The sequence below is a fragment of the Hyperolius riggenbachi genome, chromosome 1, assembly GCF_040937935.1.
Source record: "Hyperolius riggenbachi isolate aHypRig1 chromosome 1, aHypRig1.pri, whole genome shotgun sequence".
Lineage (NCBI taxonomy): Eukaryota > Metazoa > Chordata > Amphibia > Anura > Hyperoliidae > Hyperolius > Hyperolius riggenbachi.
Genome location: NC_090646.1, coordinates 529307508 through 529333887, shown reverse-complemented (window position 1 = coordinate 529333887; position 26380 = coordinate 529307508).

The window sequence follows — 26380 nt, the reverse complement described above, 5'->3', positions numbered from 1 at the left end:
GCCCACAATTGATATTTTGCACAGGGGCCCACTGCTGCCTGTGTCTGCCACTGATCGGAACGCCACTTTTGCGCAATCGCCAGTAATCCCCAGTGACCGTGCAATGCTAAATGCTCTCATTCACTTGAATGGGAGAGTTTAGCCTACAAGTACCAAATGCTTGGCGGTAAACGCCGCCAAGCGTCCACTTGAACCGGCCCTAACATGTGCATTGTTATGGTAAATCCCAGACTTAAGGCTGGTTCATATGGGCGTTAAACGCAGCTTTGGTGTTAGTCACTCAAGGGCTGTCCAACCCTACCATAAGGTAGGTTTGTCGGTAGCAAAAAAAAGGTTGTTAGCAGTTTAGGCAGTAGCTTCCTGAATGAGAAATGAATATTGATTAAGTACACTTGTTTTGTATTGGTTCACAATAGTATTTGGTTAAAATGTTCTTGCAAACCAAACAGTTAACTATCTTTTCAATTTCTTTTATTAGGACTCAAAGATTGGTTCATCTAAAGATACATTAAATTTGGATTGGTTAGTCTGAAAAACTTTGTATTAAATATATCATAGTATATCATAGTACATACTGTAAATGTTAGTGCCCAGGTGATAACTAGGCAATTTCAAACACATTGATGATTTAAAACATTAAAAAGTATGGATGTGTGGAATGGAGAGTAAAGGGAATCATTTATTAGGTGGATACCACAGTGATTTATAGAATGCTGTTAAACGTTTTCAGTCAGAAAGTGATTTTTTTGGTCCTGTGAGGTTGCTTGCTATAAATGATTGAGAGAGGAAGCTTGTCTGGAGGGGATACTGCAGGAGAGAGATTTGACAATATGGGGATTATCTTCTTATAAACTGGACTTTCCTTACTTTTGTTATTACTGATTATTTAAAAGTTATGTTCATTTACACAATGGAATGAAACTTGTAAAATTTTGCAGCATTAACATAGGCTTTTTGGCACGTGACGTGTCAGTAAGTGGCACGTGTCAAAAAGTATTTTAACCACTTGAGGACCTAGGGCTTTCTACCCCTTAAGGACCGGCCACTTTTTTTCCATTCAGACCACTGCAGCTTTCACGGTTTATTGCTCGCTCATACAACCTACCACCTAAATGAATTTTGGCTCCTTTTCTTGTCACTAATAAAGCTTTCTTTTGGTGCTATTTGATTGCTCCTGCGATTTTTACTTTTTATTATATTCATCAAAAAAGACATGAATTTTGGCAAAAAAATGATTTTTTTAACTTTCTGTGCTGACATTTTTCAAATAAAGTAAAATTTCTGTATACATGCAACGCGAAAAATGTGGACAAACATGTTTTTGATTAAAAAAAACCCATTCAGTGTATATTTATTGGTTTGGGTAAAAGTTATAGCGTTTACAAACTATGGTGCAAAAAGTGAATTTTCCCATTTTCAAGCATCTCTGACTTTTCTGACCCCCTGTCATGTTTCATGAGGGGCTAGAATTCCAGGATAGTATAAATACCCCCCAAATGACCCCATTTTGGAAAGAAGACATCCCAAAGTATTCACTGAGAGGCATAGTGAGTTCATAGAAGATATTATTTTTTGTCACAAGTAAGCAGAAAATGACACTTTGTGAGAAAAAAAAAAAAGTTTCCATTTCTTCTAACTTGCGACAAAAAAAAATGAAATCTGCCACGGACTCACCATGCCCCTCTCTGAATACCTTGAAGGGTCTACTTTCCAAAATGGGGTCATTTGTGGGGTGTGTTTACGTTCCTGACATTTTGGGGGGTGCTAAATTGTAAGCACCCCTGTAAAGCCTAAAGGTGCTCATTGGACTTTGGACCCCTTAGCGCAGTTAGGCTGCAAAAAAGTGCCACACATGTGGTATTGCCGTACTCAGGAGAAGTAGTATAATGTGTTTTGGGGTGTATTTTTACACATACCCATGCTGGGTGGGAGAAATATCTCTGTAAATGACAATTTGTTAATTTTTTTTACACACAGTTGTCCATTTACAGAGATCTTTCTCCCACTCAGCATGGGTATGTGTAAAAATACACCACAAAACACATTATACTACTTCTCCTGAGTACGGCGATACCACATGCGTGGCACTTTTTTGCACCCTAACTGCGCTAAAGGGCCCAAAGTCCAATGAGTACCTTTAGGATTTCACAGGTCATTTTGAGAAATTTCATTTTAAGACTACTCCTCACGGTTTAGGGCCCCTAAAATGCCAGGGCAGTATAGGAACCCCACAAATGACCCCATTTTAGAAAGAAGACACCCCAAGGTATTCCGTTAGGAGTATGGTGAGTTCATAGAAGATTTTATTTTTTGTCAAAAGTTAGCGGAAAATGACACTTTGTGAAAAAACACAATTAAAATCAATTTCCGCTAACTTGTGACAAAAAATAAAATCTTCTATGAACTCGCCATACTACTAACGGAATACCTTGGGGTGTCTTCTTTCTAAAATGGGGTCATTTGTGGGGTTCCTATACTGCCCTGGCATTTTAGGGGCCCTAAACCGTGAGGAGTAGTCTTGAAACGAAATTTCTCAAAATGACCTGTGAAATCCTAAAGGTACTCATTGGACTTTGGGCCCTTTAGCGCAGTTAGGGTGCAAAAAAGTGCCACACATGTGGTATCGCCATACTCGGGAGAAGTAGTACAATGTGTTTTGGGGTGTATTTTTACACATACCCATGCTGGGTGGGAGAAATACCTCTGTAAATGGACAATTGTGTGTAAAAAAATCAAAAGATTGTCATTTACAGAGGTATTTCTCCCACCCAGCATGGGTATGTGTAAAAATACACCCCAAAACACATTATACTACTTCTCCCGAGTACGGCGATACCACATGTGTGGCACTTTTTTGCACCCTAACTGCACTAAGGGGCCCAAAGTCCAATGAGTACCTTTAGGATTTCACAGGTCATTTTTGTTTCAAGACTACTCCTCGCGGTTTAGGGCCCCTAAAATGCCAGGGCAGTATAGGAACCCCACTAATGACCCCATTTTAGAAAGAAGACACCCCAAGGTATTCCGTTAGGAGTATGGTGAGTTCATAGAAGTTTTTATTTTTTTGTCACAAGTTAGCGGAAATTGATTTTAATAGTTTTTTTTCACAAAGTGTCATTTTCCGCTAACTTGTGACAAAAAATAAAATCTTCTATGAACTCACCATACTCCGTACGGAATACCTTTGGGTGTCTTCTTTCTAGAATGGGGTCATTTGTGGGGTTCCTATACTGCCCTGGCATTTTAGGGGTCCTAAACCGTGAGGAGTAGTCTTGAAACCAAATGTCGCAAAATGACCTTTGAAATCCTAAAGGTACTCATTGGACTTTGGGCCCCTTAGCGTACTTAGGGTGTAAAAAAGTGCCACACATGTGGTACCGCCGTACTCAGGAGAAGTAGTATAATGCGTTTTGGGGTGTATTTTTACACATACCCATGCTAAGTGGGAGAAATATCTCTGTAAATGACAATTGTTTGATTTTTTTACACACAATTGTCCATTTACATAGAAATTTCTCCCACCCAGCATGGGTATGTGTAAAAATACACCCCAAAACACATTATACTACTTTTCCTGAGTATGGCGGTACCACATGTGTGACACTTTTTTGCAGCCTAGGTGCGCTAAGGGGCCCAACGTCCTATTCACAGATCATTTTGAAGCATTTGTTTTCTAGACTACTCCTCGCGGTTTAGGGCCCCTAAAATGCCAGGGCAGTATAGGAACCCCACAAGTGACCCCATTTTAGAAAGAAGACACCCCAAGGTATTCCGTTAGGTGTATGGCGAGTTCATAGAAGATTTTATTTTTTGTCACAAGTTAGTGAAAAATGACACTTTGTGAAAAAAAACCAATAAAAATTAATTTCCGCTAACTTTTGACAAAAAATAAAATCTTCTATGAACTCGTCATACACCTAACAGAATACCTTGGGGTGTCTTTTTTTCTAAAATGGGGTCACTTGTGGGGTTCCTATACCGCCCTGGCATTTTACAGGCCCAAAACCGTGAGTAGTCTGGAAACCAAATGTCTCAAAATGACTGTTCAGGGGTATAAGCATCTGCAAATTTTGATGACAGGTGGTCTATGAGGGGGCGAATTTTGTGGAACCGGTCATAAGCAGGGTGGCCTTTTAGATGACAGGTTGTATTGGGCCTGATCTGATGGATAGGAGTGCTAGGGGGGTGACAGGAGGTGATTGATGGGTGTCTCAGGGGGTGGTTAGAGAGGAAAATAGATGCAATCAATGCACTGGGGAGGTGATCGGAAGGGGGTCTGAGGGGGATCTGAGGGTTTGGCCGAGTGATCAGGAGCCCACACGGGGCAAATTGGGGCCTGATCTGATGGGTAGGTGTGCTAGGGGGTGACAGGAGGTGATTGATGGGTGTCTCAAGGTGTGATTAGAGGGGGGAATAGATGCAAGCAATGCACTGGCGAGGTGATCAGGGCTGGGGTCTGAGGGCATTCTGAGGGTGTGGGCGGGTGATTGAGTGCCCTAGGGGCAGATAGGGGTCTAATCTGATAGGTAGCAGTGACAGGGGGTGATTGATGGGTAATTAGTGGGTGTTTAGGGTAGAGAATAGATGGAAACACTGCGCTTGGGTGGTGATCTGATGTCGGATCTGCGGGCGATCTATTGGTGTGGGCGGGTGATCAGTTTGCCCGCAAGGGGCAGGTTAGGGGCTGATTGATGGGTGGCAGTGACAGCGGGTGATTGATGGGTGGCAGTGACAGGGGGTGATTGATGGGTGGCAGTGACAGGGGGTGATTGATGGGTGATAGGTGATTGGCAGGTGATTGACAGGTGATCAGTGGGTTATTACAGGGAAGGACAGATGTAAATATTGCACTGGCGAATTGATAAGGGGGGGTCTGAGGGCAATCTGAGCGTGTAGGCGGGTGATTGGGTGCCCGCAAGGGGCAGATTAGGGTCTGATCTGATGGGTAACAGTGACAGGTGGTGATAGGGGGTGATTGATGGGTAATTAGTGGGTGTTTAGAGGAGAGAATAGATGTAAACGCTGCGCTTGGGTGGTGATCTGATGTCGGATCTGCGGGCGATCTATTGGTGTGGGTGGGTGATCAGATTGCCCGCAAGGGGCAGGTTAGGGGCTGATTGTTGGGTGGCAGTGACAGGGGGTGATTGATGGGTGATAGGTGATTGGCAGGTGATTGACAGGTGATCAGTGGGTTATTACAGGGAAGGACAGATGTAATTAATGCACTGGCGAATTGATAAGGGGGGGGGTCTGAGGGCAATCTGAGCGTGTGGGCGGGTGATTGGGTGCCCGCAAGGGGCAGATTAGGGTCTGATCTGATAGGTAACAGTGACAGGTGGTGATAGGGGGTGATTGATGGGTGATTGATGGGTAATTAGTGGGTGTTTAGAGAAGATAACAGATGTAAACGATACATTTGGGAGGTAATCTGACGGCGGGTTTGCGGGCGATCTAATGGTGCGGGTGGGTGATCAGATTGCCCGCAAGGGGCAGGTTAGGGGCTGATTGATTGGTGGCAGTGACAGGGGGTGACAGGGGGTGATTGATGGGTGATAGGTGATTGGCAGGTGATTGACAGGTGATCAGTGGGTTATTACAGGGAAGAACAGATGTAATTAATGCACTGGTGAATTGATAAGGGGGGGTCAGAGGGCAATCTGAGCGTGTGGGCGGGTGATTGGGTGCCCGCAAGGGGCAGATTAGGGTCTGATCTGATAGGTAAAAGTGACAGGTGGTGATAGGGGGTGATTGATGGGTGATTGATGGGTAATTAGTGGGTGTTTAGAGGAGAGAATAGATGTAAACAATGGATTTGGGAGGTGATCTGATGTCGGATCTGTGGGCGATCTATTGGTGTGGGTGGGTGATCAGATTGCCCGCAAGGGGCAGGTTAGGGGCTGATTGATGGGTGGCAGTGACAGGGGGTGATTGACGGGTGATTGACGAGTGATTGACAGGTGATTGACAGGTGATTGACAGGTGATTGACAGGTGATCAGGGGGATAGATGCATACAGTAAACAGGGGGGGGTGGTCTGGGGGGGGGGGTCTGGGGAGAATCTGAGGGGTGGGGGGTGATCAGGAGGGGGCAGGGAGCAGGGGGGGGATAAAAAAAAATAGCGTTGACAGATAGTGACAGGGAGTGATTGATGGGTGAGTAGGGGGGTGATTGGGTGCAAACAGGGGTCTGGGGGGTGGGCAGGGGGGGTCTGATGGGTGCTGTGGGCGATCTGGGGCAGGGGGGGGAGAAATCAGTGTGCTTGGGTGCAGACTAGGGTGGCTGCAGCCTGCCCTGGTGGTCCCTCGGACACTGGGACCACCAGGGCAGGAGGCAGCCTGTATAATACACTTTGTAAACATTACAAAGTGTATTATACACTTTGTATGCGGCGATCGCGGGGTTAACATCCCGCCGGCGCTTCCGTATAGCCGGCGGGATGTTGCGGCGGGCGAGCGGTGACAGGCGCCGGCGGAGGATCGCGTCACGGATGACGCGATCGCTCCGCCCATGCCCTTAGAAGGACCGCCGCCTCTGTGGGTGAGCCGGTCCTTCAGGGCTCCACTTCCCGGCCGCCTCTGTGCGTTAGGCGGTCGGGAAGTGGTTAAATGTTTGTCACGTATTTAATTAGTGCTTAACAAACTGTTGTTGATTTCACATTAGCAGTGAATTGACAGCTTACAGAATTTTATGAAAGTTTAGTGACCCTTTCCAAAGCAATGTAGGCATTTTGTGTGTTGTTTTTTGGTTTATGACATGGCCCCGATGGCTCCCCTATTAGTCAGCCAGCGGTAAGGTCTATGGGATAATGAAGCATGTGTTGCACTGCAGCCGGTGTTGGGAGCATGATTCAGGAGAGAAAAGACAGACATCCAGCTAGTTAGTGGCAAGTGCAACTTTGAGGTGCTCAGGGCAACAGACAGTTGACTAATTAGTGCTGGTCCACACAGACAGCTGGTTCCCAACGACGGCTGTGGCGCTCATTGCTTATTGCTGTCCATTCAGATGAGAGGACAGCCATTGGTACTATTGCTTACCATCATTTGCGCAACTGCCGCATTTCGATCCTGATTTTTGCCATCGTCTGCCTGACACTTAGCGGATCCTGAAAGCAACATGTTGCTTCCAGGATAGTTTACTGCCACATTTCTATGCCCAACCTGACCCACCCCCCCTCTCCGCGGGGAGGAAAATCACTGCATGCTGGGAAATGCCTCCTAAGGCCAACAAGTGCTTGCAGAAAACTATTTGGAAAAAGACGCCGGGTTGCTGTGGGTGGCTGGTTCAGACGTCCGTCAGAACCAGCCCATAGTGCTGTCGATATGATAGCATTCAATAGCTGCATAACCAGAAACTAACACAGATATTTAAGTAAACCTGTAACTTTAAGGGAGAGAGATTCAGAGACTTACCTCAGTAGATGGAAGCCTCTGGATCCTTTATCCGGCAACCACTGGATGCAAGACCCTCTGCAAGTTTGCGCCAGCACTTCCATCCATGAACGAGCGAGGGTGCACTGCACAGACGCAAGACACCTCACACCTGCATAGTAGGATGCAGCCGCTCAGGCTCAGTAAAAAAAAACAGTCCGTGCAGCTCAGTGCTACTGCACAGCTGCAAAGCATCAGTATGGCCATGCTCATTCACAGAGGAGACTGCGGCCATGCTTACTCTTCACCAAGCCCTTGTCGAAGAGGTTCAGGGATTTCCGGTGCTGGATTGGTGGAGGTGAGTGGGAACATTCAGAGGCTTCCCTGTACTGAGGTAAGTATCTACATGGAGAACGATCCCCAGACATGATCTACCCTGTTATATAAGAAGTGGGAATGAATGCTTGGTATCAATGGTGACAAATGGTACATGAACTACCTACAGTAGGATCTCTTTATTAGTTCCAATGAATGGCAATTAGGTGGTACATATACCACCCAATGCATGGCACACAAGCCACAGGACTGGTTAAAGTGCTTTCAGCCTTTCATCCTTCCTCTTTTTCTTTTTAATGCTTCCTTTTGTCGTAAAAATACTGCGTGCATGTCAATAATATCTCATATAATATAATATGTTTTGTGTCAAAAGTACAGTATATTAAGATTTATTAGTTAAATGCTCAGTAAAGAGAAGCTGATCAGAAGTACAGGGAATCTTACAGATGATAAAGATCATCTGGTTAATGCCTTCTTCAGCAGGGGAGTTATTCATAGCCTGAGTACTGAAGGTGTGAACTCTAATAGGAACCTTTCTGCCATGGCATATTATATCTTTAAACACATTTCTATTTTCCTACTTGATATAGGTGGTTAATTTATGTAATGAAGGTGCAGTAAGTGGAAAGCGTGTTACAGCACCCTGGGGTTCTCCGCCATCTCACCTGCTTCCTGCTGGGATGATGCTTCCTGAATAATTATTAATGGAAGCTTGATGAGCATGACAGAAATCTTTGTAGTGGCGGTGAGTGAAGTTTTTCAGAAATATGCTTAGCCCTTCAAGTTTGGAAAAGCATGGATTTATTGCTGATATACAGTATAAGAAACTTTGAAACTTCTTGAAATCCCAGATTATTTTAGAGACTGCTGAGCTATCCATAAGTCTGGAACAGTGATGAGCAAAAATGCCAATATTCTTTTTGCATACATTTTTGCAAAAATAATGTTACATTCGATATGCCATCGAAAAAAAAGTTTTGGGGGTTTTGGTTTTTTTTTGTAGTTTTCACGCTTTCTGCCAAATTTTGCTGTAAAAATATAGATTTTTTGTGTTTTTGCGGTAAAAGATACTGTACTAAAATATTGTTTTTCTGCGTTTTTTGTGCTTTTTTGCACATTTTCTCTGTAAAAATATTGATTTTTCAAATTTTTGTGAAAATGTTCTCAAAATTGAAAATAGCTTTTTCAATGAGAAAATGGTTTTGGCAAAAATTGCAAGCAACAATGGTCTGGAAGCTTTGATCCATGGGAATCAAATCAACTGCTGACAAATATTTGTGTGTGTTTTATACTGGTCCCCTGCAAATCTTGATCTTATCACTGTTAATGCTCGTACACATGGTTGATCACCATCTCAGTGCAAAATGAGGACCCAGAGTGCAAAATTTGCCACATGTGAGCACTTTATATAGTGTGATAATTTGCCCTCATTCAGTTACAAATGACTAACACCATATATCGTCCGAACCAATCCGCTAGAACAGATCGGTCTATATGCATGATAATGTCTGGGTTTTACCATTGTTAGCACACATCCTTTTAAACGATTTTCTTGCCAACCAGTTCATCATTTGATTTGGGTTACAGCAGTCGAGGGTGTGGTTGTACAGATGTCTGGACCATTAATTGCTTGCAGAAATGTATCTGATGTATGCGTCATCTCCCCTACATGATGAACATCCATAGTAACAATGTCCTACTCCAACAGTGAGGTAAAAAAGCTCTTGGGCATAAGCTCTATACGCACGTTATATCTTTGTTGCCCACAACAATTGTTCCTAATCATTTAAGTTGACAGATAAACAATGAATTCCACAAGATGTTGGAAGCATTCCATTGAGATTCTGTTCTATGTTGGCAATATTGTGTCACTCTGAAGATTTGTTACCTTCACTTTTGTGCTACGAATCTCTCATTCTTCAACATCCCTAACCTCCACCAGCAGGATGGATTGATGCTGTTGACACCAAATATTGATGCCAATATCTGTTTTCATTAGCAGAAGTTGAGGGTCACAGACCAGTTTTCTTTATTCTAACCTGTGCTCACTGTAGCACCTGGTCTATGCTCTTGGCTAATAGAAGTAAACCCAACATAGTTCCATGTGTGTATTGCATCCTGAGAAGCTGTCCATCTAAGTCACTGTAGCATTTCTGTTAGCTTGACCCAGCCTAGCCATTCTCTTCTGACCTCACTCATCAACAAGGTGGCATTTTCATATGTAGAACTATTGATTATTAGCTTTTCCTTTTTTGCATCATTTTGAGTAAACACCAAATATTTTTGTGCATGAGAATCAATCAAGTCATAGTCAAGAAGATCACCAGGAAAACATTACACACATACTGTACATTCTTACATTCTTGTGTTGAATAGGATTATTATCTAATGCTCCTGAGGTTATTATTTATTTATTTATTGTATTTATAAAGTGCCAACATATTACGAAGCGCTGGACATTAGTTAAGGTTACAGACAATATTTAGGAATGATTATTAGTGAGGAAGTCATTTATAGGCCAATGGAGGAGTGGAGAGGGCAGTTAGGACTTATGTATTAGGTCAAATCTGGAAAAAGGAGAGTGCAAAAGTTGGACTAATATTGAGAAAACTAAGATCATGGCATCAAGACCTATTCCCTCCTGGCATATAGAGGGAGAAGAAAACAGTATCAGACATTTGCTCATCTGCAATTAACGTTTTCTCCCGAGTTTTCTCCTAAGTGATATTTTTAATCTTGTCAATAAAATACCTTTTAAATTATCAGCAAGCAAAAACATACTTAAAATAATTCTGATAGTATTTTTACACCTACTGTGTGGTACTTTTTCAATTTCAAAGTGCTGAAAACATATTATAAACAAGATGAAAAATAATCTTCTAGGAGAAAACTCAGGAGAAAAAGTTAATTACATATGGGCTGTTATGGCCGTTACATAGGGGATGTCCCTAGGACTGCAAGTAAACCTTAAAGAGTAACTGTTAGCCCCCAAAATGAAATTTAAATCTCTATTGCAAAGTTTTATTAACTTTTTAAGTGAGCCAAAAAGGCAATGCAGAAGTTAAAAATCAATCTAATTTTTTAACTATGTAGCCTTTTCCCCAAGCTCCGGACGCAAAGCCGCATATCAGATACTGCTGAGCATGCAGAGCATGCCTATGTCTGCCCGACCCTCCTCTCCCCCCCAGGACCAGGTGCCGATATATTCGCACCACAAACAGCTGACCGCTCTGACACGGAGAGAGAGCGGGAGCACTTCCAGCGCCGCCACCGCAGAGCAGCCGCCGCCGTGCATTTTATTTTTGGGGCTAACAGTTACTCTTTAAAGAAATTAACTCTGACTGTTCATTGGAGGAAGTGATGTGGAAGATGAAGCTGAAATACTTTGAAAACACAATGAGAAGCCTGGACTCATTGGAGAATACCCTGATGAAACATTGAGGCCAAAAGGAGGTGGGAGCAGCAGAGATAGTATCATGGAAGCAACAAACATGAGCTTGAACAAGCTTCGAGAGGCAGTACTAGAGGATAGAGGGGCCTGGCATGCTGTGGTGCATGGGGTTGCAAAGAGTAGGACACAACTGAATAGCGTCTGAAAAACAACAAATTAGGTCAAAGATATACCGTGGGGCAATGGAGTGATTTGAAGGCAAAGCTTGATTTGATTAGATTTCCTCATGCATAAACAGGAGTTAATTAACTAATACAAATGTCTAAACTTTGCATGCATCCTTTAGACTATTTCTTTCATTGCTTTTTTTAACCACTTCGGTCTACCTGGACGGATATATCCGTCCAGATAGACTGCACAGCTGCTTGTAGGGCCGTGCGCGCTCCCACGTGCGCTTCCGCCGCCTTTGGCTGCCCCCGAGTAGAGATGGCCCGAACCTCCAATGTTCGGCTCGCGAACCTTCGCCAAACGTTCGATTCGTGCGAACTTTCGCGAACTGCAATAGACTTCAATGGGGAGGCGAACTTAGAAAACTAAAAACATTTATGCTGGCCACAAACGTGATGGAAAAGATGGGTCTAACACCTGGAGAGGGGCATGGCGGAGTGGGATAGAGGCCAAAAGTACCGGGGAAAAATCTGGATTTGACGCAAAGCATCGTTTTAAGGGCAGAAATCACATTAAATGCTAAGTTGCAGGCCTAAAGTGCTTTAAAAAATCTTGCATGTGTATACATCAATCAGGGAGTGTAATTAGAGTACTGCTTCACAATGACACACCAAACTCACTGTGTAATGCACCGCAAGCAGCTGTTTGTGTAGTGACGGCCGTGCTGGACTGGTGCGCACCATGGCCAGAGTGCAGGCTGTGGCGGTTTCCAAGCCCAGCCAGAAAAATTAGGCAGGCATGTACACGCACCAGAAAAATTATGATAGCGGCCTTAAAAATTCAGAAATCCGCCTGGAGTCCTGGACCCTGTTGGTGGTGGCGAAGAAGGCAGTCAAGCAGCCTGCGGGCAGAGGTGCTGTGTAGGGAGCGACTTAGTCTTCAGGCGGGCAGTGGCCCTCTGGGATCCATGCCTCATTTATTTTGATAAAGGTGAGGTACTGAACACTTTTGTGAGTCTGACTTAGGCGACTTCTCTTCTCAGTGACAATGCCTCCAGCTGCGGTGAAGGTCCTTTCTGACAGGACACTTGAGGTAGGGCAAGACAGAAGCTGGATGGCAAATTGGGACAGCTCTGGCCATAGGTCAAGCCTGCGCACCAGTAGTCCAAGGGTTCATCACTGCTAACAGTGTCTACATCCACACTTAAGGCCAGGTAGTCGGCTACCTGCCGATACAGGCATTGGTGGAGGGTGGATCCGGAAGCGCTAAGGCAATGCGTTGGACTGAAGAATGTCCGCATGTCCGACATCACCATGAGATTGCTGGAGCGTCCTGTCCTTGCCTGCGTGGACATGGGAGAAGGATTACTGGCAGTGGTACCTTTATTGCGTTGTGCTGTGACAACACCCTTAAACACATTGTAAATCATAGTTGTCAGCTTGTTCTGCATGTGCTGCATCCTTTCTGCCTTCAGGTGAGTTGGTAACATGTCCTTTGTGCCTATACCGAGGGTCTAGTTGCGTGGCCACCCAGTACAGCTCATTCCCCTTGAGTTTTTTATATATGGGGTTATTTTTGTGGCCAAATAGTAAAACTACATCTACATTTTTTTTTTATATATACACAATAAATGTAATTTAAAATCCCCTGTTTAAACCCCCACTCCGAAAAAACCCAAATACATTTTTTAATAAAAAAAAAATTACAATAAAAAGAAAAAAACAACATAAATAGTTACCTAAGGGTTTGAACTTTTTTAATATGCAAGTCAAGCGAGTGTATCACTATACTTTTGATGGTCCTCCTAATTGCAGTCATTATGAAGGGTGCTCTCTTTACCAAAATATGTGTCCACTATAAGGTTTTCATCTTTGAAGCCAGTTTGATACAAAATGTTTGCATTGTGGAGCAATCTGATGCTCCTGCCACTTCCCACAGCAACCCAAAAAAACTACAATCATTTGACCGTGTGGCAGAGTGCGGCGATAGGGTGATATGCATAGCGCTGCCCCCCGCTCAGTGATGTACTCCCTGCTGGACAGGAAGTACATCACTGGGATGTGCCGCGATGCACCACGTTCCGTTGTTTACACTTACTATGTTGCCCATTAACTTGCATTGCTGCATAATCCATGCATGGAGGCTGTGCCCAGGCTGTGCATTGGGATTACGGGGATTGGATACTTCTGGCGCATCGCGATACAACGCTGTAAGTGTGAATGGCTCCATTCATTTTATTTATTTGTTGTATTTATAAAGCGCCAACATTTTACGCAGCGCTGCATTCACTCATTGCATTTCCATTGCGATTACTGTGGTAATACGGTAACGCAATGCACACTTGCAATGCAAGTATATGCTAAACTTGGTTGCAAAATTTAGCAGACATGTCCATGACAGGTTAATTTTAGAAAATAAATGTTTGTCTATGAACTACTAACTCACAGAGCTGGTCTTGTTACAAAGGATGTGAAAGGTTAATTTGTGCTGTGATGGAACAGCATCTCCTGGCAGGCATATGTAAATCAGCAACCTATCAGAAAGATGGCCAGGAGGAGGGTGAACAGATAAGAACACAGAACAGTGTAATCATTGCCCTCTGCTTCCCAGACTCGCTTTCGCAGCTGTTGTCATTTCTGCATGAAGGAGACTGGTGAGAACTAGATCTGTTAGAATATGTCACACATTGTATGTCACCTGGGTTGAGCCCACATTTAAGACCAAAATAAACTTTGTATCCAAAAGGGGCCTTTTGCTTATAATGAAACAGGCCTTTCTACAAATTAAGTAAAGAAATAAATAAAAAGGTGTGGAGATATATTGAGGTGCTGATGATATTAAGGATAACAGGAACATATTTCCTTCATTTTTTTGACTGTATCATATGGGATTGTCTGTTAGCCAGTCTTCCTGGAATTCCGTATAAAGTGTAAATTACCTATCATTGTCTGCTTCTAATTAGGAGACCCTTAATTAGACAGTTGCTGTGAAGCCTATACAGGTGGTCAGACCATGTTGTCTGAATAATGTCTCAGAGGTGTATTGTGTTTGGGAGAAATTGTCACCTGGACTAGCTGCAGGATGCTTTGAAGCAGATCACACAGGACATCCTGCTGCAATGTGAAAGCCTTAATCAATTGTCACCTGTAGCCTGGGGAGATTGAAGGTGAAGGAAGTCTTTTGTTGGGGGTGGGTACTATAGTGGATGTTGGATCTCTGGAAAAGGAATTGCTTTGAAATCTGTAAGTGTCAACAGGATATTTGTTGTTCTCAAGATTATGACAAGCGTTCGGTGATGTCACAAACGGGAAAAGTGCAATAGTTCATGGGGGCTAGACACTAAATGCCCCAGGGGACACTTCAGACTATTTAAGCTGACCCAGGACAGCCACCGATATCTGCTCTTGGAGTTAGCGCATAGCTAGAGTTGATCTCGACTTCTGGTCGAACAAGCGGCATGCTCCTGCCGACAACGTTGAGACCTTCAAGTTGGTAACGTTTTTTTTAATCCCCATTTTTATTTTACGCAAATATCCGTGTGTGTTATCTTTGTAACTTTTATCTTGTAACAATTTTTACTTTGTTTTTTGTAATCATTTGTATATATTAAGTTCTGCACTGTTCTATGTTTTTCTGGAATATTAAATTATTATTTAATAAGCTTGACTTCTGCCGTACTAAACTAACACTCATAGCCTAAAGGAGACTGCAGTGTAGCTGTGTATAAGTCCGTGCCTAGTTGTATGTTTGAGCAACACTACCATATGAAATTGTAATTGCATTGTGTGTGGGGGCGTTTGTCATACGTTGGCCTAAAGCGCGCAGCTGACCCAACGTACGAAACGCCAGTGCGAGTAGCTAACAGTATCGTTCGGAACGACTGTTAGTGGTTTTGCTGCACGACAGTGTAACTCGCATTACAAGTCAGTGTCTGATTGTGCTGTGTTACTGTACAACTGTACTGTGTGTGTGGGTGCGTGGCGTTCTCGTATTCGGCCTAAGTGCAAAGCTGACCCAAATACGAAAACGCGGAGTGCGCGCTGAGGACTCGACAGCAGAGTGGAAGTGTCTAGCAAACCGCTAGTGGTGGCAGTGAGAGGTGTTCTGAGGGGTCCCAGCCTTGTTTTAGCTTGACTAAGGTTGCTTCCCCTCTCAGTCTGGTCAAACCCGCAGTCGGGAACCGTATACGCAGGCGTGCCCCGGGCCGGTTCCTGACATAATTGGCTGGCAGTGGTGGCATCGTTTAGTACATTAGTATGCAGTTTAGCTCGCTATTCTGAGTACTAAAGGCTGGAAGCTTGCTAGAAGCAACTAGCCTACAGAAGTCTACTCAGTGCAGAATCTATATACGTTTTTTTTTTGTTCAAAGATACACACTTGGTGTTTTGCTTTCCCTCCCCCCCTTTTTTTTTGTCTTTTTATTTTTTGCAACACGATGGCTCAGAAAGCAACCAGCTATGCAAGGCAAATCAAAGAAATACTACTCAACCTGTGTGAGCACAAAGGCATCGAGACGGTGAGCGGCCAGACTAAGGAGCAGTTAGTTCGGGCCCTCGAGGAGTATGATGAGGCAGAGCAAGCCCGTGCTTCAACGTCAGCGGATGCAGCTCACGACACGCCAGAGGAGGAATCGCTCCCGCCACAGAATGCGAGGGGAGACGATGTCCTGGATGATCCACCGAACACAGAGATGACATCTCTGGAAGCTGATCTACAGCTATTGAACTCGGCTGATCCCGAACTGCGCCTAAAGCTGTTTCTGGAACATTGGCAAGCAGAGAGGGAACAAGCTGCCCAGCGATGCCAGGCCGAGAGTGAAAGACGCCGGGCAGAGGAGGGGAGAGCTGAACGGCAACACCAGCTGGAGCTGGCTAAACTTCAGCAGCAGAACCGGTCTGCTGGACCCGCAGAACGCGAAGGTGAGCGAGTCCACAGAATCCCCCTGGATAAGTTCCCCACTATGGACAAGGACTCTGACATAGACACTTTCCTACAGGGGTTTGAAAGGACTTGTCGGCAGTATGGGGTGCCCCGTGAGCAGTGGGCAAGATATCTCACACCAGGGCTCAGAGGCAAGGCCCTGGAGGCAGGGGAGGACTGGCCTGGGGGGATGGGAGGCGTTTGCCCCCCGGGCCGCCGCCTGCTCACACATGGAGGGCCGGTGGGGCAGCATGCCTGCCACTGCCCGCTGGTAGTATTTACAATACCAGCGGATCTGCAGCGTCCCTGCTGTTGCGATGGCTACAGAGTGCAGAGAAGTGTAGGGGGCGGATGCTTCCAGTCGGCCGGGATCACATGGGGCCGGGCAGCCAATGAGGAAGCAGAGCCGCTCATACCATGTGATCGGAGGGCTCCGTAAGCTGGAGTCAATTGGCTTGTGAGCTGTCCTGCTCTCTCTCTCCCTGGCGCGATATTTAACTCTGTGGCCTGACAGGGAGGGAATGTGAAGAGCAGCTGCAGAAGCCTCGCAGAGAATTCCTGGCAGCACAGACGACAGAGTGCAGCTTGTGCTGCTGAAGTCAGGCTGGATTGCACAGGGAGACTGCTGTGAATACACAGCACGTCTGAATCCTGTGTGCAGGAGACAGGAGTTCGCTATAACTGCAAGGATGTGCAGTGAAGGCTGGTGATAAAGTTGTCATTCTTCTGCTTTTTTTTCTCCCCCTTTCATCTCCTGCTCTGTCTCTCCACCCCCCTCTGTTTTCATACCCCCCCTCCTCCCCCTCCATCTTGTGTTCTCTTTCCCTCCCCCCTGTGTTTTCATATCCCCCCTTTACATCTCTACAGCACACTCTCCCTCCCCCTCTTATCCTATACATAGTAATGTGACTCCTTGTCCTCAGAGGATCTCACACTCTAATCCTACCATAGTCATAGCCTAATGTCCTACCATATTATTATTATGTATTTATACAACAGTGACATCTTCTGTAGCACTTTACAGAATACTTAGTCATGTCACTGGCTGTCCTCAGAGGAGCTCACACTCTAATCCTACCACAGTCATAGTCTAATGCCCTACCATATTATTATTATTATGTATTTATATAGCACTGATACCTTCTGCAGCACTTTACAGAGTACATAGTCATGTCACTGACTGTTCGCAGAAGAGCTCACAATCTAATCCGACCATAGCTGTAGTCTAACGTCCTACCATATTATTATTATTATGTATTTATATAGCACTGACCACTTCTGTAGCACTTTACAGAATACTTAGTCATGTCACTGACTATCCGCAGAGGTGCTCACAATCTAATCCTACCATAGCCATAGTCTAATGTCCTACTATATTATTACGATGTATTTATATAAATAGCACTGACACCTTCTGCAGACTTTACAGAGTACATAGTCCTGTCACTGACTGACTTTAGTCAATTTAATCTTTGTAATATTGTAATCAGTAACCGTAACCTGATACTTAATTTCATCCGCTTTTCTATAATTCTGCTCTCAAATTCCTAGCATCACCCTAAGTTGCCCAAAAGCCTAGCCTTTAATCTTTTCTAACCGCCTTTATGTTTCTTTTATCTAACTTTAACTCCCTTTTTGTTTGTAAATTCCTAAAGGCCCATACACACGTCGGATTTCCGCGAACGAAGGGTCGTTTGAACGTCCCGTCGTTCGCCCGCGAAATCGGGCGTGTGTACAGACTATCGTTCGTTTGATAAGAGTGAGTTTGTCAAACTCACTCTTATCAAACGAACGATAGTCTGTACACACACCCGATTTAGCAGGAGAACGACGGGACGGTCAAACGACCCGTCCGCGGAAATCCGACGTGTGTATGGGCCTTTACCCAGATCTATCAGTTTCCCTAACCTCCCCCCCCCTTCTGATGACTCTATCCTAACCTTGCTGTTGTCATGGGGTGGCTGGTGATAGTGGTACAAATCTGGCCCTACTGCCGGTAGGCACACAGGGATCCTTCACAGCATGCCAGCAAGCCAGCCCTGAGCCCAGCATCACTGCCAGCTTGGCCTGCATCATTGCAGCATAACCACCAGCCAGGCTGCAGCATAACTGCCAGCCAGGCCAGCACAGCATCACAGCCAGGCCAGGTAGCCCAGCAAGCACAGCATCACCACAAACCTAGCACAGCATAACTGCCTGCCGAGCACAGCGCCCAGGCCAGCTGAGGATAAGACAGAAGCCAGGTGGGAAAAGTCTACCTATTTTAAATACTGCGTATTTATCATATTTAAGTTACATCATTGCTAGGTTCATGTACATTTGACCCCACCCATGACCACTCCCACTTTCTTGCTGCATAACCACGCCCATTTTTGGCGCGCTTCCTCTCCCTTGGTGCCCAGGATCTTCCAGGATCCTAGCAACGCCCCAGCAGTGAACCTGGGCACTCTGGCTGTCGCTCAGTTCAATGGGGGGGCATAAGGCCACCACCCCTTTTCAAGCAAAATATTTGATTTCACTGGAAAATGTATTTAAAATGTGATTGAGCAGCAATGATGGAGCATCAGTTTCCAGCAGATTTGATCACAGTGATCGAATCTGCTGTGGAAAATCAATTAGTGTATGAGCAGTTCACTATATACATTTGGGCTCGAGAAAGATATGGATTGGGGCTGGGACTAACGTGAAAGGGCCTCTAGGTTGTGTTTCCCCCCAGGCCAAAAGGTCCCAGTCCTCCCCGGCCTGGAGGCGTTTGTGAGTCTCCCCCAGGAAGAAGAAACAGACTTTGAGGCAATTAAGAAAGCCATCATTGCGCGATACCACCTCACGCCAGAGGTGTATCGCAAACGTTTCAGGACAGTGCAGCGTGGTCCTAATGACAGCTACCTGGATCATGCTTGCAACCTGCGCAATGCCTTCCAGCAGTGGCTAAAAGGACTGTCAGTTAAAACCTTGGATGCCCTGCAGGAGCTGATGATAAAAGACCAGTTCCTACACACCTGTCCTGTTGAGGTCCGGCTGTTTGTGCTGGATCGAGAACCAAAGACAGTGGATGAGACTGCGGAAATGGCCGATGCCTACACCGCCCATAGAGCACCTGAGTCCCGGAGGACTACTACGCCCAGCTGGAGAGAAGAACAGATTGCTAAACCTGTTTCACCCAGCACCCAGAGGAGGCAAGCACCGCTGTCTCCTGGATTCAAGCAACCTGACACTCGGAAATGCTTTGTATGTGACAGGGTGGGTCATATCAGCACGACTTGCCCAGAGAGGAAGAGGGAGGCCCCAAAATCCAGTGAGGCCTCAAACGCCAGTGAAGTCCCAATGGCTTTGTGTGCTACCAGGAATGCCACTGGCTATGCAGAGAATCTGCAGCTTGTCACGGTTGGGGGTACAGTTGCCACTGGGCTGAGAGACACTGGAGCATAAGTGACTTTCATACATCCCAGCTTGTGAACCCAGAGCAGTACATACCTGGGAAAATGATTGCTGTCAGAGGAATTGGGGGTGTCACCCCAGCAATACCCACCGCCTTGGTCCACCTGGATTGGGGGGCCGGCAGCGGACTGAAAGAAGTTGGGGTAACTGACAAAATCCCCACCAACGTTTTGCTGGGTACTGACCTGGGACGGTTAGTGGCCCGGTATGAGCCTGCTCCAAACCCTGTGGAGCCCGCCTCCCCAGCAGAAGTTCAGGACTCTTGCAAGGTACTGTTTGATAATGCTGTGCAAGTGGGGAGTGCTGGCGAGGCCCCAGGGGCTACGGACTGTATGCTAGGAGCCAGCCCTAGTGAGTCTCCAGTGCCTAGGCCTGGAGTGGGACATGTTGATACAAAGAATGCAGAAATTGATAATGTCATTTATGACGCACGGACTATCGAGGCGATCGATGCAGGAACTGTTGATGATACTTGTGAAGTGCTGAGTAGCAATGTGTGTAATGATACCGATAATGTGGATGTTTTCGGTGATGTTCTAAATGTCAATATGTATAAGACGGATAATGTTGATATCATATGTGTTGTGCTACATAATGATGCTTGTCCTGTAGACACTCCATCGGCTGCAGGAGTAACCAGCAATGGTCGCTGGGCTGCAGCAGGTGGACTGTCCACTGAAGGGGCAGACAGCAACAGGCCAGATCTTCCTCCTTCAGATGTTTTCAAGACCAAAGGTGATGTGGTTTATGATATGTGTAATATGGGCACTCCCTCCGCTGCCGTGGTAACCCGCAGCGCTAGCGAGTCTACAGCAGAGGGACTGTCCACTGAAGTGACAAATGTTGCTGGGTCAGCAACATCCACTTCGGAACCTGTCTCTGAGGGCCCAGGAGCCTCTCCGTCTGCAGCCTTCCTAGAATGTGTGACAGGCAGCACTGAGCTCTTTGGGGCTGTTCAATTTGACAGCAGCCTGGAAGAGCTCAGGGGGCTAGCCAGCAGGTCACCAGTTGGGAGGGGCGGGCTGAGAGGGTTCTGGGAAGTTATTCCCTCGGAGCTGTCCGAAGTGGAGGAGGCAGCCCGGCAGGGAATCGTTCCCCAAAGGGACCGAGAGATAGCTCCTGCCACTATAGAGAAAGTGCGTGTAGCGACGGTTGGAACCCTCCCCCAGCTGCAGCACTGTCTCTATGGTCGCGAATTCACGGTCGTCACTGACCCACATTCCCCTGGTTGGTTACGTCAGGTTGCCAAGGGCAACGACACATTGCAGCAACCTGACCTAGCTTTCCAGTCGTGTAGCTTGGAGCTAACTGACAGGTAGTGTTGGGCGAACACCTAGATGTTCGGGTTCGCGAACGTTCGCCGAACATCGCCGCGATGTTCGGGTGTTCGCGCCGAACTCCGAACATAATGGAAGTCAATGGGGACCCGAACTTTCGTGCTTTGTAAAGCTTCCTTACATGCTACATACCCCAAATTAGCAGGGTATGTGCACCTTGGGAGTGGGTACAAGAGGAAAAAAAATATTTGAAAAAGAGCTTATAGTTTTTGAGAAAATTGATTGTAAAGTTTCAAAGGAAAAACTGTCTTTTAAATGTGGAAAATGTCATGTTTCTTTGCACAGGTAACATGCTTTTTGTCGCCATGCAGTCATAAATGTAATACAGAGAAGAGGTTCCAGGAAAAGGGACCGGTAACGCTAACCCAGCAGCAGCAGCACACGTGATGGAACAGGAGCAGGCGCAGGAGGAGAAGGCCATGCTTTTTGAGACACAACAACCCAGGCCTTGCATGAGGACAAGAAGCGTGCGGATAGCATGCTTTTTACCGCCATGCAGTCATAAATGTAATAAAGATAAGAGGTTCAATAAACAGGGACCGGGCGTCAACGCTAACCCAGCAGCAGCAGACGTGATGGAACAGGAGGAGGCGCAGGAGGAGAAGGCCACGCTTTCAGGTGCAACTCAGGCCTTGCATGAGGACAAAAAAATGTGTGCGCAAAGCAATGCAATGAGTAGTTTTCAGGATACAATGGGCTATTCGGAGGAGCTATTCCCACCCCCACAATCTTCTACCTGTGAAAGGTCAATGGAACAGCCACAAATGTTGTGCCCGGATTCACAACCTTTTTCTGTGGAAAATGCACCTCGCACTGAAATGCAAGGCGAGGCCGAGGATGAACATGACGTCAACAACTCAACATGACGCAAAATGGGGGCGGAACAGAAAGCTGCTTTCAATGTTTTGAAGGCCTTAATTGCCTCCGGTGGCCAGTTAGATGCATCATTCATCACACCCAAATCCCAGAGCAATGTGTGCAGGAATTTGAATCTCAGGAGGTGTACCGAGATCATCTGGACAAGTGACCAAGTGACAAGTGACAAAGTGACCAGTGACAAAGTGACAAAGTGACAAAATGACAAAGTGACAAGTGACAAAGTGACAAGTGACAAAATGACAAAGTGACAAAGTGAGAAGTGACAAGTGACAAAGTGACAAGTGACAAAATGACAAAGTGACAAGTGACAAAGTGAGAAGTGACAAGTGACAAAGTGACAAGTGACAAAATGACAAAGTGACAAGTGACAAAGTGACCAGTGACAAAGTGACAACTGACAAAGTGACAAAATGACAAAGTGACAAAGTGACAAAGTGACCAGTGACAAAGTGACAACTGAGAGGTTGTTCTGGGAAGCTCCACTGCACTCAGTCGCATATGAGGAGAGGTCTCGTCGGGACTGCTGATCCTCCTCAGCTTGCTCAAAGCCTTGAGGGTTCCTGAAGATCCTCTGCTTGGAGTTCGCCGGGGTTTAGCTTGGTGTCGGGGTCGGCGGCGTCCTCCTCACTCCAACGTGGCAGATCTTCTGTTGAAGGAAAAAAAAAAAACATTGTTAAAAGTCCAGTACCGCTTCTGAAGGACTCACCAAGAGATGCAGGAGCGCTTCAATCTAGCGCACCATCGCTCGCTGGGTGATGTCCCTGCCTACGCGCTGGAATTCTACGCTGCACATGCTAGCACGCTTTTGCGCAGTGCCGAGGCGCATTCCAGCAGCTAGTAGCTACCAAGCTTCTGTGGATCTGATTGGGCCACCATGTTGGATCTCTGCCAAGTCCTCCAAAATGTTGAGCAATCCACGTTGCATGACTGAGCAGTGACAACTCTACAGTCAGCATTACAATACCACTGCTGTGTTTACTGAAGAAATCAATGTTGAAGATGGAAACCGCTGGCATGATGCAAGTGGGGGATTCTGAAGATGAAAACGATCAGCGTGATGATACCAACATCAGGCAACCTGCCTCAGGAAACGCTGGTCCCAGCTATGACAAAGAACAGGACGAGGAACAGCTGGAGTTGGAGCAGGAATTGGATGCCCCCACTGCCGAGGGACAGAGCGGTGCACGTTGGACTTCCACAATTTAGCGGGAAACGACAGCGGAAGAGGAAGAAAGTGATGCTGGTGACGAATATGGTGCATCACAACAATCACAACTCTTACAAGAACATGAAGACAGAGGAGTCTGGCAGGACTCTCTGGCACACATGGCTCAATTCATGCTAGACTGCATTGAACGCGGACGCGCATTATTCACTATTCATTATTATTCATTATTCTGGAATCTGGACAACACCAATTACTGGGTTTATACCCAGTTTATACAAACACAATGTTAAAAAACTGATTGAAGAAAGTGTCAGACAGGTCAAAAATGGAACAATTCCAGCAGGCCCTTGAGGATGGAGACTTTAGAGAGGAGATTGACATCCTCCTCCTTCTCTAGCCAGTTGTACGCCGACAGACTGACTTCAGCAAACCCAGGAGGACCAGGAGGGCAGCAAAGAACACAAGCTGCTGCTAGTGCCGAAAAGGGAATGGTATTGGCAGTGTCCTTGGAGTGGGAACATTTTCTGACACCCATGCAGCAGCCCACAGAACAGCAATCGGGCAGTTCCACGTCCTCCAACACCAATCGCCTGGAGAAGATGGTCAAGGTCCAGGACTACATGTCAGATGGCGTAGCTGTGTTGAACAATCCATCTGCAGACAGACGGTGAGTGTGACAGGCAGCACAGAAGGACCATGGCAACTCACTCATAGTACCACAGTTTGATAGTGCTGCCCAAAAAATTATATGGATCCGTGGACCCGGGCACTGCGGGCAGTACTGGGAAGTGGGAACGCAGATTTTAGTACCTAAACACACGATACATGTTTTCCGGGGTCGGACTCTGAGGCACATACAGATGGTCCCGATCATCATCGTCATCATACAACTCTTCTCCTGAGTCTGACCCACCCACCACCTCTGCCACCCCAACATCCCCAGACACAGACCCCTCATCGTCCTCAACATTAACTTGGGATGCTGGCCTGAGCCAGACCTCCTCCTCCACATCAGGCCCCATCATCTCCTCAATGGCAGCCCTCATTAATCGTTCTGGCGACGGACCGATGGACACAACATTCTCCTCCGGAGAGGGCTGCTGCTGACCACTGGCTGCTGGGGTGGATGTTATAGCTTGCGTGGGGCGTTGGCTGTTGCTGTTGTTGGGAGTGCTGGTCACAGCGGAGGTCTCTGAGGAACTCATGGTGAGCTCATATAGTGGTTGGCGGTGAGTGGAGTATTACTGATCCCAGCAATATACACACTGACTGGCAGAGTACGCAATGCTATATAGTCTGGCTGAGCGGTGTACACAGAGTGGCAGTACACACAATGCTATATAGTCTGGCTGAGCCGTGTACACAGAGTGGCAGTACACACAATGCTATATAGTCTGGCTGAGCGGTGTACACAGAGTGGCAGTACACACAATGCTATATAGTCTGGCTGAGCCGTGTACACAGAGTGGCAGTACACACAATGCTATATAGTCTGGCTGAGCCGTGTACACAGAGTGTCAGTAAACAATGCTATATATAGCGTGGCTGAGCGAGGTACACAGTGGCAGTACACACAATGCTATATAGTCTGGCTGAGCGGTGTACACAGAGTGTCAGTAAACAATGGTATATAGTCTGGCTGAGCGGTGTACACAGAGTGGCAGTAAACACAATGCTATATATAGCGTGGCTGAGCGAGGTGCACAGTGGCAGTACACACAATGCTATATAGTCAGGCTAAGCCGTGTACACAGAGTGTCAGAAAACACAATGCTATATATAGCGTGGCTGAGCGAGGTGCACAGTGGCAGTACACACAATGCTATATAGTCTGGCTGAGCCGTGTACACAGAGTGACAGTAAACACAATGCTATATATAGCGTGGCTGAGCGAGGTACACAGTGGCAGTACACACAATGCTATATAGTCAGGCTAAGCCGTGTAAACAGAGTGTCAGAAAACACAATGCTATATATAGCGTGGCTGAGCGAGGTGCACAGTGGCAGTACACACAATGCTATATAGCCAGGCTAAGCCGTGTACACAGAGTGTCAGAAAACACAATGCTATATATAGCGTGGCTGAGCGAGGTACACAGTGGCAGTAAACAATGCTATATATAGTGTGGCTGAGCGAGCGGTGTACTACTGTTCCCAGCAGCGACACACAATGACTGGGGGGGACCCTGGCTAGCGTGGCTGGAGAGCGAACTACCCTGCCTGCCTACCCAAAGCTAAACCCACAGACAAATGGCGGAGATATGACGTGGTTCGGGTATTTATTTACCCGAACCACGTGACCGTTCGGCCAATCAGAGCGCGTTGGGGCCCGAACCACGTGACCCGTTCGGCCAATCACAGCGCTAGCCGAACGTTCGGGGAACATTCGGCCATGCGCTCTTAGTTCGGCCATGTGGCCGAACGGTTTGGCCGAGCACCGTCAGGTGTTCGGCCGAACTCGAACATCACCCGAACAGGGTGATGTTCTGCAGAACCCGAACAGTGGCAAACACTGTTCGCCCAACACTATTGACAGGTGGGGAACCCTCCTGAGGATGCTGAAGGGTTATCCCACCCGGCTAGGCCGTCAATGTAGGCTTTGGCAGGATGATTCGTTAGACTCGCCTGCAAGCGCTATCTGGACGGGGAGCAGTCATGGGAATGCTGATGGGCTGTCCCGTCAAGCAGAATCAACAGTGTAGGTGCAGGCAGGATGAACTGGGAAGATTGTCTGCCTTGCACCAAGTTAACGGCGGAGGTGTGGAGATATATTGAGGTGCTGATGATATTAAGGATAACAGGAACATATTTCCTTCATTTTTTTGACTGTATCATATGGGATTGTCTGTTAGCCAGTCTTCCTGGAATTCCGTATAAAGTGTAAATTACCTATCATTGTCTGCTTCTAATTAGGAGACCCTTAATTAGACAGTTTCTGTGAAGCCTATACAGGTGGTCAGACCATGTTGTCTGAATAATGTCTCAGAGATGTATTGTGTTTGGGAGCAATTGTCACCTGGACTAGCTGCGGGATGCTTTGAAGCAGATCACACAGGACTTCCTGCTGCAATGTGAAAGCCTTAAAGAGAACCCGAGGTGTGTTTAAAGAATGTTATCTGCATACAGAAGCTGGATCTGCCTATACAGCCCAGCCTCTGTTGCTATCCCAAACCCCACTAAGGTCCCCCTGCACTCTGCAATCCCTCTTAAATCACAGCCGTGCTGTGAGGCTGTGTTTACATCTGTAGTGTCAGTCTCAGCTGCTTCCCCACCCACTGCATAGCTCCGGTCCCTGCCCCCGTCCCTTCCCTCCAATCAGCAGGGAGGGAAGGGATGCAGGCGGGGACTGGAGTTCTGCAGGAGGCGGGGAGAGCAG